Genomic DNA, 14,029 nt, shown 5'->3' with positions numbered 1-14,029 from the left:
AGCAGACATATGTACATCTTGTTGTATTGTTCATACTATTAAATGTCTTCCGTGCTGTTTGCCAATTGTCCATACAACCAACCCACATACACGAAGACCTGAAGATTCATTTACCATTGATAAAAAAGTACATACTCATTTAAAGTTACATAATGTTTTGGGAAGTCAATCCCCCTGTATAGATTTACGATGAATAACATTGTCTTTAGCAGTCTCTTGCATGTTGGCTGGTTCAACATGGTGCAGCCATACAGCAGTGTGGGGAGTGGATCCGCTGACGTCTTTCAGCTTCCTCCCTAGAGTTCTCATCACACGCTCCAATGGATACGTAATGTTCTGTCTAGCATTCACATCAAATCATGGAACATTGTTTTGTGTACTAAATATGCTGTCCAGTACATCCTTCACATTACACGAAATATGTTTTCCTTTGTAACTTTTCAAACGCAATATGTTCTCCTTAGTAACTTTTCAAACGCAATTATATGGGATTTATGTCAGGTGAAATTAAAAGGTTTTCACATATGAAACATTGATAAACATAGTTCATGCAGTGAAACAATGGACTAATAAGGTAATGCACACAGATATGCTCAGATACTATTGCTAATCTTTTCAGTACAAATAATGAACATGCCCCATTTCAAAATTGCAAAAGGATCTACTCATTTAGTCTCAATGACTATACATATCAAATTCTAAAGCACATATCTGTTACAGAACATATTTATATAGTGTATCATAAATTTTAACTCAGTCAGTAAATAAAACAGAACTTTAAAAATCATATCATCTTTCATACTAATTCCAGAAAACAAAACACTGTTACATAGTCTTATGAATCTACAGGTAGATTTAAACTCAGTCAATAGATAAGATAAAACTATATAAACCACATCATCTTACATACTACATTTATCGCAATGAAAAAAGAACAAAGAAACAAACATTAGATACTTATGGATCACATCTATATGCTTTCAGTTCAGAGATATCGCGTAACCCAAACAACGTCTCAGATTGTGGATACAAAAGTCTGTATGCATTAGGATGTGGATTTTCATGAATTTCGAATGGTCCAATATAAATATCGAAAAATTTCTTTCTTAGATGTCAGCACTTTAGATATACCTTTGGCTTTCACCAACACAAATCTCCTACTGCAAACTTAGAAAATTTACCTTTACCATCATGTCTCTGCTTTCTCCAGTACCCCTGTTTTTTTCCCCATCATCTTCCTCTCTCGTGGTGGCAGAATTTTACATGGTGGAAACTCAACATTTTCAAAAATAAGGTTAGCTAGTCTGCGATTGAACATGATTTCAGATGGTGAAAAACCTGTTGAAGAATTTTGTAAGCTGTTCATAATTTCCTCAAAATCACTGACCTAATCTATCCAACTGGTATGATTCTTCCTGCAATATGTTCTAAACAGCCTTCCAGTTTCTCTCGTATATCTTTCTGCAGGGTTACTCGAAGGATGGTACATTGTGGTTAGAATGTTCCATACTTTTGTGTGAGCAACAAAATCTTTCCAAGCTTGTGCTATAAACTGAGAACCATTATCAGATAAAATTGTTTTAGGAATACCCACCTGATGCAAATATGTGTTTTCGGACTTAGAGATGATTTGCTTTCTGGTAGCTTTCTTAAGAGGAAACAACTTTATGAACTTCGAAAATACATCAACTACAACAAAAACACAAGAAAACCCATTCTTAGACTTAGGTGAAGGTCTATAAACATCCACAGACACAAGATCACCGAGCGAGGTGGCGCAGTGGTAGCACACTGGACTCGCATTCGGGAGGACGACGGTTCAATCCCGCGTCCGGCCATCCTGATTTAGGTTTTCCGAGATTTCCCTAAATCACTCGAGGCAAATGCTGGGATGGTTCCTTTCTAAGGGCATGGCCGACTTCCTTCCCTAATCCGATGAGACCGATGACCTCGCTGTTTGCTCTCTTCCCCCCATAACAACAACAACACAAGATCAAGGTTACAATTAGGCAGTATGTTTTGCATTTAGCCTCTACTTGTTTGGTTAGTTACAGTCACTCTTTGATGTCTGTCACAGCTGGCAATCTTCTTCTTGACTCTCCTTCCTGTGTTATAAAAATAGAAATTTTGTGAATATTTTGTGTGCATGTGGTTGATGCACAATGAGCAAAACTCTCATGTGTATAAGTAATTAAAGTATCAATACGCTGTTCCAGCCAAGATAGTTTCCAATCCTCTGAGTCAGTCTTATGTCTCCTGAATAAAATACCCTTGTGTACCTTATAATACTGTTCTGTCTTTTATCTTCCTTTCTTAACCAGTATGCTCTTAACCAAGTTCCAGTTTTCATTATGATTTTGATACCTGCGAATGTCTTTACAGCTTTTCAAGATCACTTTTCCTCTTTCATACCTTTCAAGTATATAATTTTAAACTCTTTCTCTCCTCCTCCAAAGCTGTTAGCTGATTCCCTTCCTTAAGATAGCCTACACAATGCATCAGCAACTACATTGTCTGTGCCCTTAATGTATCTGATTTCATAATTGCACTGCTGCAAAAACAAGGCCCAACAAGTAATTCTGTTATGGTACAGCTTACACATTTGAAGGTAACATAATGCTTTGTGATCAGTATAGATGATGATTTTGTGACTTAGTGAATAAGTTTCAAATTTGTTTGATGCCCAATGTACAGCCAAAAGTTCTTTCTCAGGTGCAGTACATGTCTTTTCATATTTCTGCAATATTCTACTAGCAAATTCAAGAATCTATGTTCAATAACACCGCCAACTTCAACCTCCCGCAATAAATGAACACCCAAGCCAACATCATTACTGTCTACATAATACAAAAAGGAAGAGAGAAATCTGATCTGAAGAATATTTGACATTGACACAATTGTCATTTGATCTCATCGAAAGCATCCTGACACTACTGATTCCAATCCCAAACGGTATTCTTCTTCAAAAGTTCACACAAGCATGGAGCATTAAATCCAAAAAATGATTTAAGCTGTTTTTTGTTGAGTAGCATGAAGTTTCTCTTCATCAGGTGCAATTCCCTTTTCAGGTATAACATGTCCTAAAAGTTTAGCCCCTTGCACACCAAATTTACACTTGCCTGTTTTCAGAGTCATGCTTCCTGATTCTAATTTTGAAAACACATCTCTTAACAGATCCACATGTTGTTCCCAAGTTTTTTCTATGATCAGAATGTCGTCAACATACACAGTTACCTTTGAACTCCTTCAGTTCTTAAGATGGAATCCAGAGCTGTTATCAATTCGGCTACAGATACATCATACATAAATGCTGTATATTTTCTAGCATTAATTTAAAGTGGGATGTGTTGAAAACCAGAGGTCAAGTCCAAACTACTCATATATTTTACATAATCGAATTTGTGTAACAGGTTGTCCATGTTCTCAGGATGATTAGTCTCTATGATAAGAAATTTATTAAGATGTCTGTAGTCCAAAATAATTCACACTCCACCATTGCCCTTACTTACCACAAATAAAGGATTATTGTAAGAACTACTTCTCTCAATTACACACCATGTTTCCATTTTCTGAATTTCTTCTGCATCTTTCCTTCTTGAAAATGGTATATTATATGGCTTAAGGAAGAAAGGTTGATGATCTCTAAGGTAAAGTATGCACTGATAGCCTTTCACTTTCCCTGTTTTTTTCACTAAATACATTTCTAAACTCCAATAACATATTCCTAACTTCTTCCTTTTGTAGGTGATTAAGAGTTGTAGCTTCCCTTACTTTGGAGTCTGAATTACTTTCAAAGTCTTGATCTTCAATCTCATCAAAATCTATATCATCATCAAACATCTTGTACTCACCTTGGTTAACAATGTTTTGCAAATAGTTACAAGTTTTCCCACAGTTTAAAAGACAGAAATTAGTTTTCATGTAAGTATTAGTTTTAGGTTCCAAAATAAACAATTCTTTATCATTCCATCCAAAACAAGCCTCAACTCTCACTATCTGATCCATACTGAGATTTATATTTTCTTCCAGACTAGGGATCACTAAGCATCCATGTTCATAGTGTAACGTCCCTCTTACTAATCGGCCTATCCTGCTCGTGATATAAAATATGACCGTGGACTGCGTATATCCCTAATGGATTTTTTCTAATTGTATAAGGCTCTCTTTCCCGAAGAAGTGATACCGATAAGGAGGAGGAAAGTGTACAACCGACCCTTCTGATGGAAAGTCTACTAAAAATAAAAGTAATTAAACCAAACAGGGCTATAATTTGGAAAATGAAAGTTATTTTGTGCATTTACTCACGAACAACACTGGACAGAAAGGGGTACCACTGATCATGAATCCAAAAGTTACATTAATGAACGAAAAGGAAGTAATTAACGGTTGCCAGCCCACTAAAGGTTGCCACGTTTTTTTTTTAATACTAATTTTAAGTGAATATGTAATGATAAAGAAAACTGAGAAAGCACTCTTACGTGATGTTTGGCATAAAATTTTGAAAAAGGCAATCGAGTAATGGTTTGAAACTATGCAATTAAACTGTATGTTAGTACTGAAATTCATTACGTGAACAATGACTTTCAGTGACCTCAGTATAACATTATCAAAGAAATTTAGAAAAAAGCAAGCACTTTTTACTTTGCCGTTATTTTGCAAATTGGATTTCATATTATTGTCTGAACAACTGAGCCTTTTTTACTGACTTGAACAGAATTAAATACTAGAATACATACCAAACCAAACAGCCATGTCCTCCAAGCTATATGTAAAATAAATAAAACTTCCACACTCTTAATTTGCGCATTTCTTTAGATTTGAATTTTTTCCAGTGATTGATTTTCAAACTTGAAAAATGAAATTGCTTTACTTTAGTCATATACTGAAACCTCTGTTTTACAATAGTTAATTGAAAGTAGACTGAGGCTAAAATTCTTAAAAGAGAAATTATTCATTAATAAACTGGCTGTAACTATTATCCAATTTGTTTCTTATGACACTCGCCATATTAGGAAAGAAAGGAACAAGGATCCTGCTTGGTAACAATGTCTGGGGCAATGAGGACACAATCGCCCTGAGTTTAACTGGTTATTATTTAAATAAGTCTTATCAATCAAATCATATTCAGTTGTGCTGCTGGGTTAGCCGTTAATACATTCTACCAATGAACAGTCATACTTCAGTGCCGTGCATACGACAAAACTCAGAGCCGACGACGAAACTGTGTTGCTGGAACTGCTGCTGTTGCTGAAGACGGTAATGTATTGTGGAGCCACGGCTAATCACAGGAACGGTCAATCGTAATTAAGACAGCCTCTTCCGTCCATCCACTGTCTGTACTCCTGCTCTAGACATCTGTCCGGCGCGTGTACATGATGCCACCGAAAATGATACTCTCTACTGCGAGAGCGTTAACACCACACTTCTGCACACTATAAGTGCTGGAACCCTTCTCTCCTCTCTCCGCGCAACAACTCCCTACCCAAAGATTTTACTATGCCCAAGCACTGCTATTATCGTTGCTAGTCGATGCAAATAATAATTCCTTTGCTTTTTCCCAGAGCTTATAAGTTTCACAGTAAAACACAGATAAATACAATGAAATGTCAACAGACTTTTACCTAAATATACACAAACAGTGAAGCATGTCCTTACTTATTAAAAGAAAGCATTTAAATTACAAATATTTGCATACAATTCGAAAAAAGTTATATATAGGTAGCAGGTGCCATGCATCCTGCATTTCTAGTGTTACAATAATGTAAGGATATCCAAAATCAGAATCATCATTTGTGTTATTAGACACTTCATGTAGAAAATTGTGATTGTGATTTCATCAAATGCTACACTATACTATTCTTACAGGGTTTTTTTCAACTTTACTGGTATCATAGCGTTACTCTGCTTACTCATGTCATCAGGTAAAGATTGAAGATTATTACAGAAGAAATACAAAATATATTACTGTCAAAATTATGTTTCTTACTTAGATCTTGTTTCACTTCATTCCACCAAGTTGGATACAAATTTTGACTAACCCTAGGTAACTTATTCCAGAATGCACATTTATCTATGTTATCAATTTGGTCCCAAACAAATTTCAAAAAGTTTTCACCTTTATTCTCTAAGCTTACAGATAACTCACCTTTACTGTTTGGATCATTACTCTGCATGATAATAATAGTGAAAAATTGCTTTGACTGGACTGGTATTCCATGACTGTCACATCATGACATACATTACTTACCTTATCTGTATTCACAAATGAGTCTGAAACTTCATTATTCCTAAACTCCACAAATACCTGATACTAATCATCATCATCATAATTATCATAATATTCTTCCAAAATTACTTCATCACCAACAACATTAACAACACAATTCTCATCACCATCAAAGTCACACTCCTCACCTACATTTATTTGCAATAAGCTATCAGTCTGACTTGCCAGCCCCTTTCATTTCACAGCTCTCATTCACATCTGTAGCAAAAATATATCCCCTCGTACTCTTACAGATTTATGGACAGTCCTGCAGGACTCATGGTGTCAGGTCCCTCCACCACTACTTCAGGCATAGTTGAGTCCATGCCACACCGTTTTGCACCACTTTTGCGTGCTTGTGGAGGCCCTACATGGTATTAGGCAGGTGTACGATTTTCTTTGGCTATTCAGTGTAGTAAACCTACAGTAACAGGAGACATAAATAAACATATAATATATGTTTGCATAGACTCAGGCAGCGAAATTTCACTTGGGTCAGAATCTGATAGAGACATGAAAACACAGAACAGTGCATCCCACACTTCCAGTGACTGTATTTGTCAGCATTAACAGAGCAAAAGCAAAGCAGATAAAACAAGAAGTATGATTACCTTTGAATATAAGCAATTTTACTTTCATGGAAACCATCTTAGCGGTCCCAAGTTTGAACATACAATTGTTACTTAGTATTGATTCTCCTTTAACATATAGTGTAGTATTACACTTTGCTAAGAGAAAGTTAAAGTGTAAATATAGTAACCTTAACTATATAATACTATTTAAGAACCAGAACTTGGTAGATAGGAAGAATTCTGAACTATGTTTAATCGCCACATTCAAAATGATAAATTTAGAGAATATAACTAGTTCCCAAGAGGTTTTGCAGGCACAGATTAAAATGAAAGCATATGAGTTTGCTAATTCTCAGAAAAAAGATTTGTATAAGATATTGACACAATATGAAAAATTATTTTGAGACAAACCAGGAATCCTGGGAGATTATGTATGTAGTTTTAAGATAAAGGACAAGGTGCCTTTTTTTGCAGACCATACCCAGTGCCCCTGAGCTATGCCCAGCAGTACAAGAAGAGACAGATAAAATGATTGAAAATCACGATGTGGAACATAGCTGTAGTGTTTACAATAATCCACTGTTATTATATGTAAAGCTACAGGAGGAGTTCATGTAGTGCTCTATGCTCTAACACTAAACAAACATATAGAAATGGAAAGAGACTGACTGATTAGTTTTGATGAAATTGTAATAAAATTCGAACAATTAGTTCAGTGGAGAAGACTGCAGTATATTGGCAGGTGAAACTTGATGAAGCTTCAAGAAGGTTTAAAGCTTTTTTGTATGAAGGTAAGCCCTACTAATTTAAGGTTTTGCCTCTAGGCTGAGCAAACATAGTACCAGTATTCATTAGAGGTTTAGATGTTGCTTTAGGAAAGGAACTCTTACCAGATCGAATCATCTATGTGGACGACACACTGTTGGTATCCAAAACTTGCAAGGAACATTGTACTCTATGTACAAGAAATTTCAGCAGGTTTTACACAAAAGGCAGTATCAGTAAGTTATGCAAGTCACATTTTGGCTGGAAAGAATTAAAACTTTTAGGACATCTGGTAGGGATAAATGGAATAAAGGCTAATCCAGAGCAGATTTGTGCAATTAGGGATTGTTCAATTAAAATCATACCTTGGATTAGTGGGGATTTACTGCTGTGATATTCATGGTCAGTCTACGAATGATCCACTTTTGTCAAAACTTCGTAAGCAAAGACTGAAAAGGGTATGGGAACATGAGGAATCAGAAGCTTTTAACAGCATTAAATTAGCGTTAGCGGATGCACCTATTTTGAAACATCCATGTATGAGTAAACCATTTAAATTTAGTACTCATGCTTCAGAATATGGAGTGTTTCAACATGAATGGGATCACATTACAGGAGAACATAATGAACTAGCGTTTACCAGTGGAGCTTTGATCAAACATGAATTTACTTATACACCAACAGAGAGTTGTTACCCATAGTCTGAAGCATACAAAAGTTTCAAACTTTGATACAGGGATTCAAAATAGTGGTGTACACTGATCATCAAGCTGTAACATTTCTCATGGAAAGTCGTTTATTACATAACTGATTGATACGGTCGGTGTTACTCTTATAAGAGTGCCAGATCGAAATTAATTTTATAAGGGGATCACAAAATGTGGTTTCTGATGACCTACCACGTTTTCCATTGGGAATGAACAATATGATGAAGACAGGTCGTGGAGTTACTTCCATTATAAATGTTGTACTAACAATGAAGTACAGAATTTAAGCTTAAGCACAACAAAGGACATTGCTGATGATCCATATTTTAAAGCTAAGTGGTTGTTGATTAAACAGAGTTTAACCATAGCCAATAAAGCATCAGAATGGGTGATTCATAAAGATGTGTTACTCTGGAAAATGCAGAGAATCAAGTTCAAATGGAAACTATGCATACCTTTCACAGTAGGATTAGAACTTATTACATTTATTCACAAGGATTATGGAAACTTTGGACTACAGATATGCATGAAGTATATGAATAAAATTGTTATTTTAAGAACTTATATAGAAAAGTATTAACAATAATAAGAACCTGTGAATTATGCTGAAAGCTGAAAGAAGACAATAGAGCTGTAGTATATAAGACATTCTATAACACATAAGTAACTTTATGACCTTCCAGCACACGATTTCTTTGGTCAACATCCAGCAGGTAGGGGTTGAGAAACCTACATATTGGTGCTAGTAGAATGCTGGTCCAAATATGTTAAGCTCTACACTATGAAACATGCAAATGCTAAAACAAAGCGACACAAGATATAAAGAACACATCAGGGCATTTAACTACAGTACGAACATTTGTGGATCATCCAAAAGAAGAACACCATAGACGAAGCAATATTGAAAACGATATGAATATTGTAAGAATCAGTAAAGACAGACACCTTCTCCCTTTCCAAGAAAATTTCCTCATACAAAAAGCATTAACATAAAATAAACAGTTGCTCAGTGACCAGATAAACATATGAAACCAGACACTATATAGAATAAATGATGAAATTACACGAAAAAGAAAAGAGCCTTTTCCATGCTTCACCCCCTCTCTCTCTCCCACAACCTCGCCTCCCCAACTAACTCCCAAACTCAGTTTCATTTCACTTCTTTCTTCTCACCTTCTCCTCTAACTCACACTGCTATATACTTATGTCCACCCACTTCCCCTTCCCTAAAAAAAAGTCACACCATCGCTATTCCTTCTCTACTCTTACACAGTACATAACTAAACAGAAACATAATTAAATAGAATTACACGCATACAGTAATCTAAATTAAAAGTAAAAAAATAGAAAGTTGTAGGTCAAAGACAAAATAGTGGAAAGGTATGTTGGCAGCACTACAAAACATAAATAACAACACATACTTGAAGTACAAAAACAAACAGAATACAGTGGTGTGCATGAAAGTGTGTTGTGAAGAACATAAGAAATGCATAGTGCTGCAGCACAACTAAAAATTAGACGAAAATTACCAGTGTCTAACACAGAAAAACTACGATGTACTAGCAGACGGCAATTCCCGGTATAAGCGAGAAATCAACCGAAAAATCACCGTAAGTACAAATCAACCTATTCTTAAAGAACTGTTTTTCGATCTAAAAGCAAATCAAAATGTAAATAACTCAATTACAGAGCACTGATTATACTTTACCTCAGTAAAGCGAAACGCGTCTGGTGAAAAAAATCACAAATTTCTGTAGTTGCAACGACAGAACAAAAATACGTTCAAGAATTTTAAAGCAACTACAGACCCTATGACCACACAAATGAAGAAGCTAAAACAGTAATCCGCTATTTGGAAGAATATTTCAGAGATGTGAGAAAAACATGCAGATTACTGACTGGTAGTAGTATCCAATTTATCAGTCAGCCATTTAAAGAATTTTTAGCCTGGGAACAAGTAAAACATACAGCTATTTCTGAATAACACCTGCAGAGTAATCCCCATGAACGAATAATGGAGATATTGCATCTTTGTAGGAAATATTGTTTCACAAAACATCCATCTTGGGCACATTTTAATTCCTGACTTTCAGGTACTGATAAATGAATTACCGCACATGACGATGGGATTATCACCTGTATTAAGTGGAGATGAGACGAGAGACAGCCTACAATATAATACACAACAACTTATGTGGCGGCAGAAAAATATTGCCCAGGTAACGGTATTCAAAACTGGTGATTTGGTTTTCATATGTGATCATCATTTAAGTTCTAATATTAAGAGAGACAAGTAAGTTTTTTCTAAATGCATGGGGCCATATCGAGTAAATGATATAACACATTCTAAAGCGTTGTTCTTAGTAAAACTAGAAAGATGCAAAGAAATGGAAAATGATTAAACGATTTCAGGCCAGAGTATAAGCAGCTGATATACATTAATATGACTTCATTATAAATAATTTTAAGTATTATTTGTTTACAGTATGTACATGTGAATCAGTCAAGATGAAAGTAATAACCAAGAAGTTTCCTGATGATTCACAAAAGACAGCAAATGACGCAGTACTGAGACCCCAAAAGTTAATGAGCATATACATACATACAGACGCTTATGTGGGCAAGCAGGAGGATCAAAAGGACATCAGAAAATATGTTAGCTTAGTCATGTTTTTTGGAGGGAAGAATACATTACTGTAATCTTCTTTTCTTATAAGAGAATAGGTGACAAGTTAACACTAAAGACTACAGTGATCACAGTCACACAAGATGAAAAAGGGATTAATGGAAATGGATTGAAATAGACATGAAATACATGAAGGCAGTCTGAACAAATTAGACCACAATGTGATCAGGAAGTCTAAAATGTCTGGGAGTAATATATTTGAAAGAAGGTTGAATAATAGTGAGTCTTGAAGGGAAACAGTGCTTGAGTACTCATTATTAGAGTAATGAAGGGATGTGATGTATCTTGTTATGGTAGGGTATGGAGTTGTGTTGGGTAGGTTACCCCCATAGATGGGAACCTATACCAGATTCAGATGGCCCCATAGGAGGGATGCCCCAACCATATTTGTGTTGATGAGTGAGGGTGGTAGAGGAGTACATCGCATTGTATTTGGGGAAATAAGGGAAACTGTACTGGTCTCTGGAAAGATGAAGAAAAAATATGTTGAAGGGAAATGAAAGGGCATATGCTTGAAATAAGTTTCTTCCAGTCTAAAAGAATGAAAAATAAAAATATGAATAAATTTATGTGACTTACCTGTTCTGAGCTTCATTAGCGAGATACTGTCATGTTCTGAGGTTTTACCCTTATTGAAGGTTATTACGAGATAATCTCTAAACAAGTGTTAAGGCAGAAGAACATTCCTGCGTTCTACAAATAAGTAATAAGGCGAAAATGATATGTATTTTTTAGAAATCTAGAGACGAGAAACCATTAGAAACCTTAGATAACAGAAAATTTCTTTACAGTAAATGTAGAAATCATGTGATGTGTTGTAGCACACATGATATCTTCAATTATGGACGAGGAGTACGTAGTGGACCACGACATTTTGTTAGGAAATGCCAGGGCACACTCTTTTGCTGTTCGAGAAATGGAAGAGGGAAAAACTATTATTTGAAGTTAATTGACCTAGAGTGGAGAAAAACACTGTAGTTAGGCTTCTGTTTACGCAGAGCCAAGAATATACACAGAAGTTTGTGATATGTCAAATAAATTTGATTGCCTTTAGTGCCATCACGATCTCTTTTGTCATTTCAAGCTATTGATCACAGCCAGGAAGTTAGTTAAGTCGAAGAGCTTGATGTACAATATGTCATATTTTTGTAACTAATGTCCTTGTCAACACCTATGTTGTAGAAAGCCACTACAACGTCGAGCCACCCAAGCATTTGAAAAGAGGCGGCAAAGATCATCCTTGCGTTGTCGGCTGTAGCACCTATTGGACACGCCAAAGATCATCCTGGGCGAGCTGGTCGCTATAAGAACAATCGATGGACACGAAACGTTCATTTGTAATTGTTAAAAATAATCATAGCACCCTACATTAGTCTAAACTAATAGCTCGCTTGTGGTTTTTCTTTGGGAGTAGAGTCAGTCACCATTGAGAGTCGAAAAAAAGTTGATGGAAAGTGTATCAGTTACTTCTTGGGTGTGAGCATTTCCGCGAATTTTACTGAGAATGTAATTTACGTTGTCCTTGGTTGAAGAGTTCAGAGAGGTAAGGGTTGAACGGTTGCAGTAACTTATTTCTGGTACTACAAGTGGAATATATTCCAAATTTAATTCCGAGTGTCCCCCCCCCCCCCCCCCCCCATGAACCATGGATCTAGCCATTGGTGGGGAGGCTTGTGTGCCTCAGCGAAACAGATAGCCGTACTGTAGGTGCAACTACAATGGAGAGGTATCTGTTGAGAGGCGAGACAAACGTAGGGTTCGTCAAGAGGAGCTGAAGCGTTTTCAGTAGTTGCTTGGGCAACAGTCTAGATGATTGACTGATCTGGCATTTTAAGATTAACCAAAACGGCCTTTCTGTGCTGGTACTACAAATAGCTGAAAACAAGGGGAAACTACAGCCATAATTTTTCCTGAGGGCATGCAGCTTTACTATACGGGTAAATGATGATAGCGTCCTCATGGGTAAAATCTTGCTGAAGGAAAACAGTGCCTCATTCGGATCTCTGGGCAGGGACTACTCAGGAGGATGTTGTCATCAGGAGAAACAAAACTGACGTTCTGCGGATTGGAGCGTGGAATGCCAGATCCATTTATCGGACAGGTAGGTTACAAAATTTAAAAAGGGAGCTGGATAGGTTAAAGTTAGGTATAGTGGGAATTAGTGAAGTTCGGTGGCAGGAGGAACAAGAGTTCTGGTCAGGTGAATGCATGGCTATAAATACAAAATCAAATAGGGGTAATGCAGGAGTAAGTTTAATAATGAATAAAAACATAGGAGTGTGGGTAACCTACTACGAACAGCATAGTGAATTCTAGGGGACTGATGACCTCAGCAGTTAAGTCCCATAGTGCTCAGAGCCATTTTTTTGTGCTGGCCAGGGCAGCAGTCGAACATTTTCTGTATCCAGAAAGGCCCGTACAGGACCTGCAACATGCGATCGTGCATTATCCTGCTGGAATGTAGGGTTTCGCAGGGATCGAATGAAGGGCATAGCCACGGATCGTAACACATCCGAAATGTAACGTCCACTGTTCAAAGTGCCGTCAATGCGAACAAGAGGTGACCGAGACGTGTAAGCAATGGTACCCCGTACCATCACGCCAGGTGATACGCCAGTATGGCCATGACGAATACACGCTTCCAATGTGCGTTCACCGCGATGTCGCCAAACACGGATGCGACCATCACGATGCTGTTAAACAGAACCTGGATTCATCCGAAAAAATGACGTTTTGCCATTCCTGCACCCAGGTTCGTCGTTGAGTACACCATCACAGGCGCTCCTGTCTGTGATGCAGCGTCAAGGGTACCCGCAGCCATGGTCTCTGAGCTGATAGTCCATGCTGCTGCAAACATCGTCGAATTGTTCGTGGAGATGGTTGTTGTCTTGCAAGCGTCCCCATCTGTTGACTCAGGGATCGAGACTTGGCTGCACGATCCATTACAGCCATGCAGGTAAGATGCCTGTCATCTCGACTGCTAGTGATACGAGGCCGTTGGGATCCAGCACGGCGTTCCGTATTACCCTCCTGA

Source organism: Schistocerca nitens, chromosome 2 (assembly GCF_023898315.1).
Source record: "Schistocerca nitens isolate TAMUIC-IGC-003100 chromosome 2, iqSchNite1.1, whole genome shotgun sequence".
Classification (NCBI taxonomy): Eukaryota; Metazoa; Arthropoda; class Insecta; order Orthoptera; family Acrididae; genus Schistocerca; species Schistocerca nitens.
The sequence above is the reverse complement of the archived record's forward strand: the minus strand, read 5'-3'. Positions refer to the sequence as shown.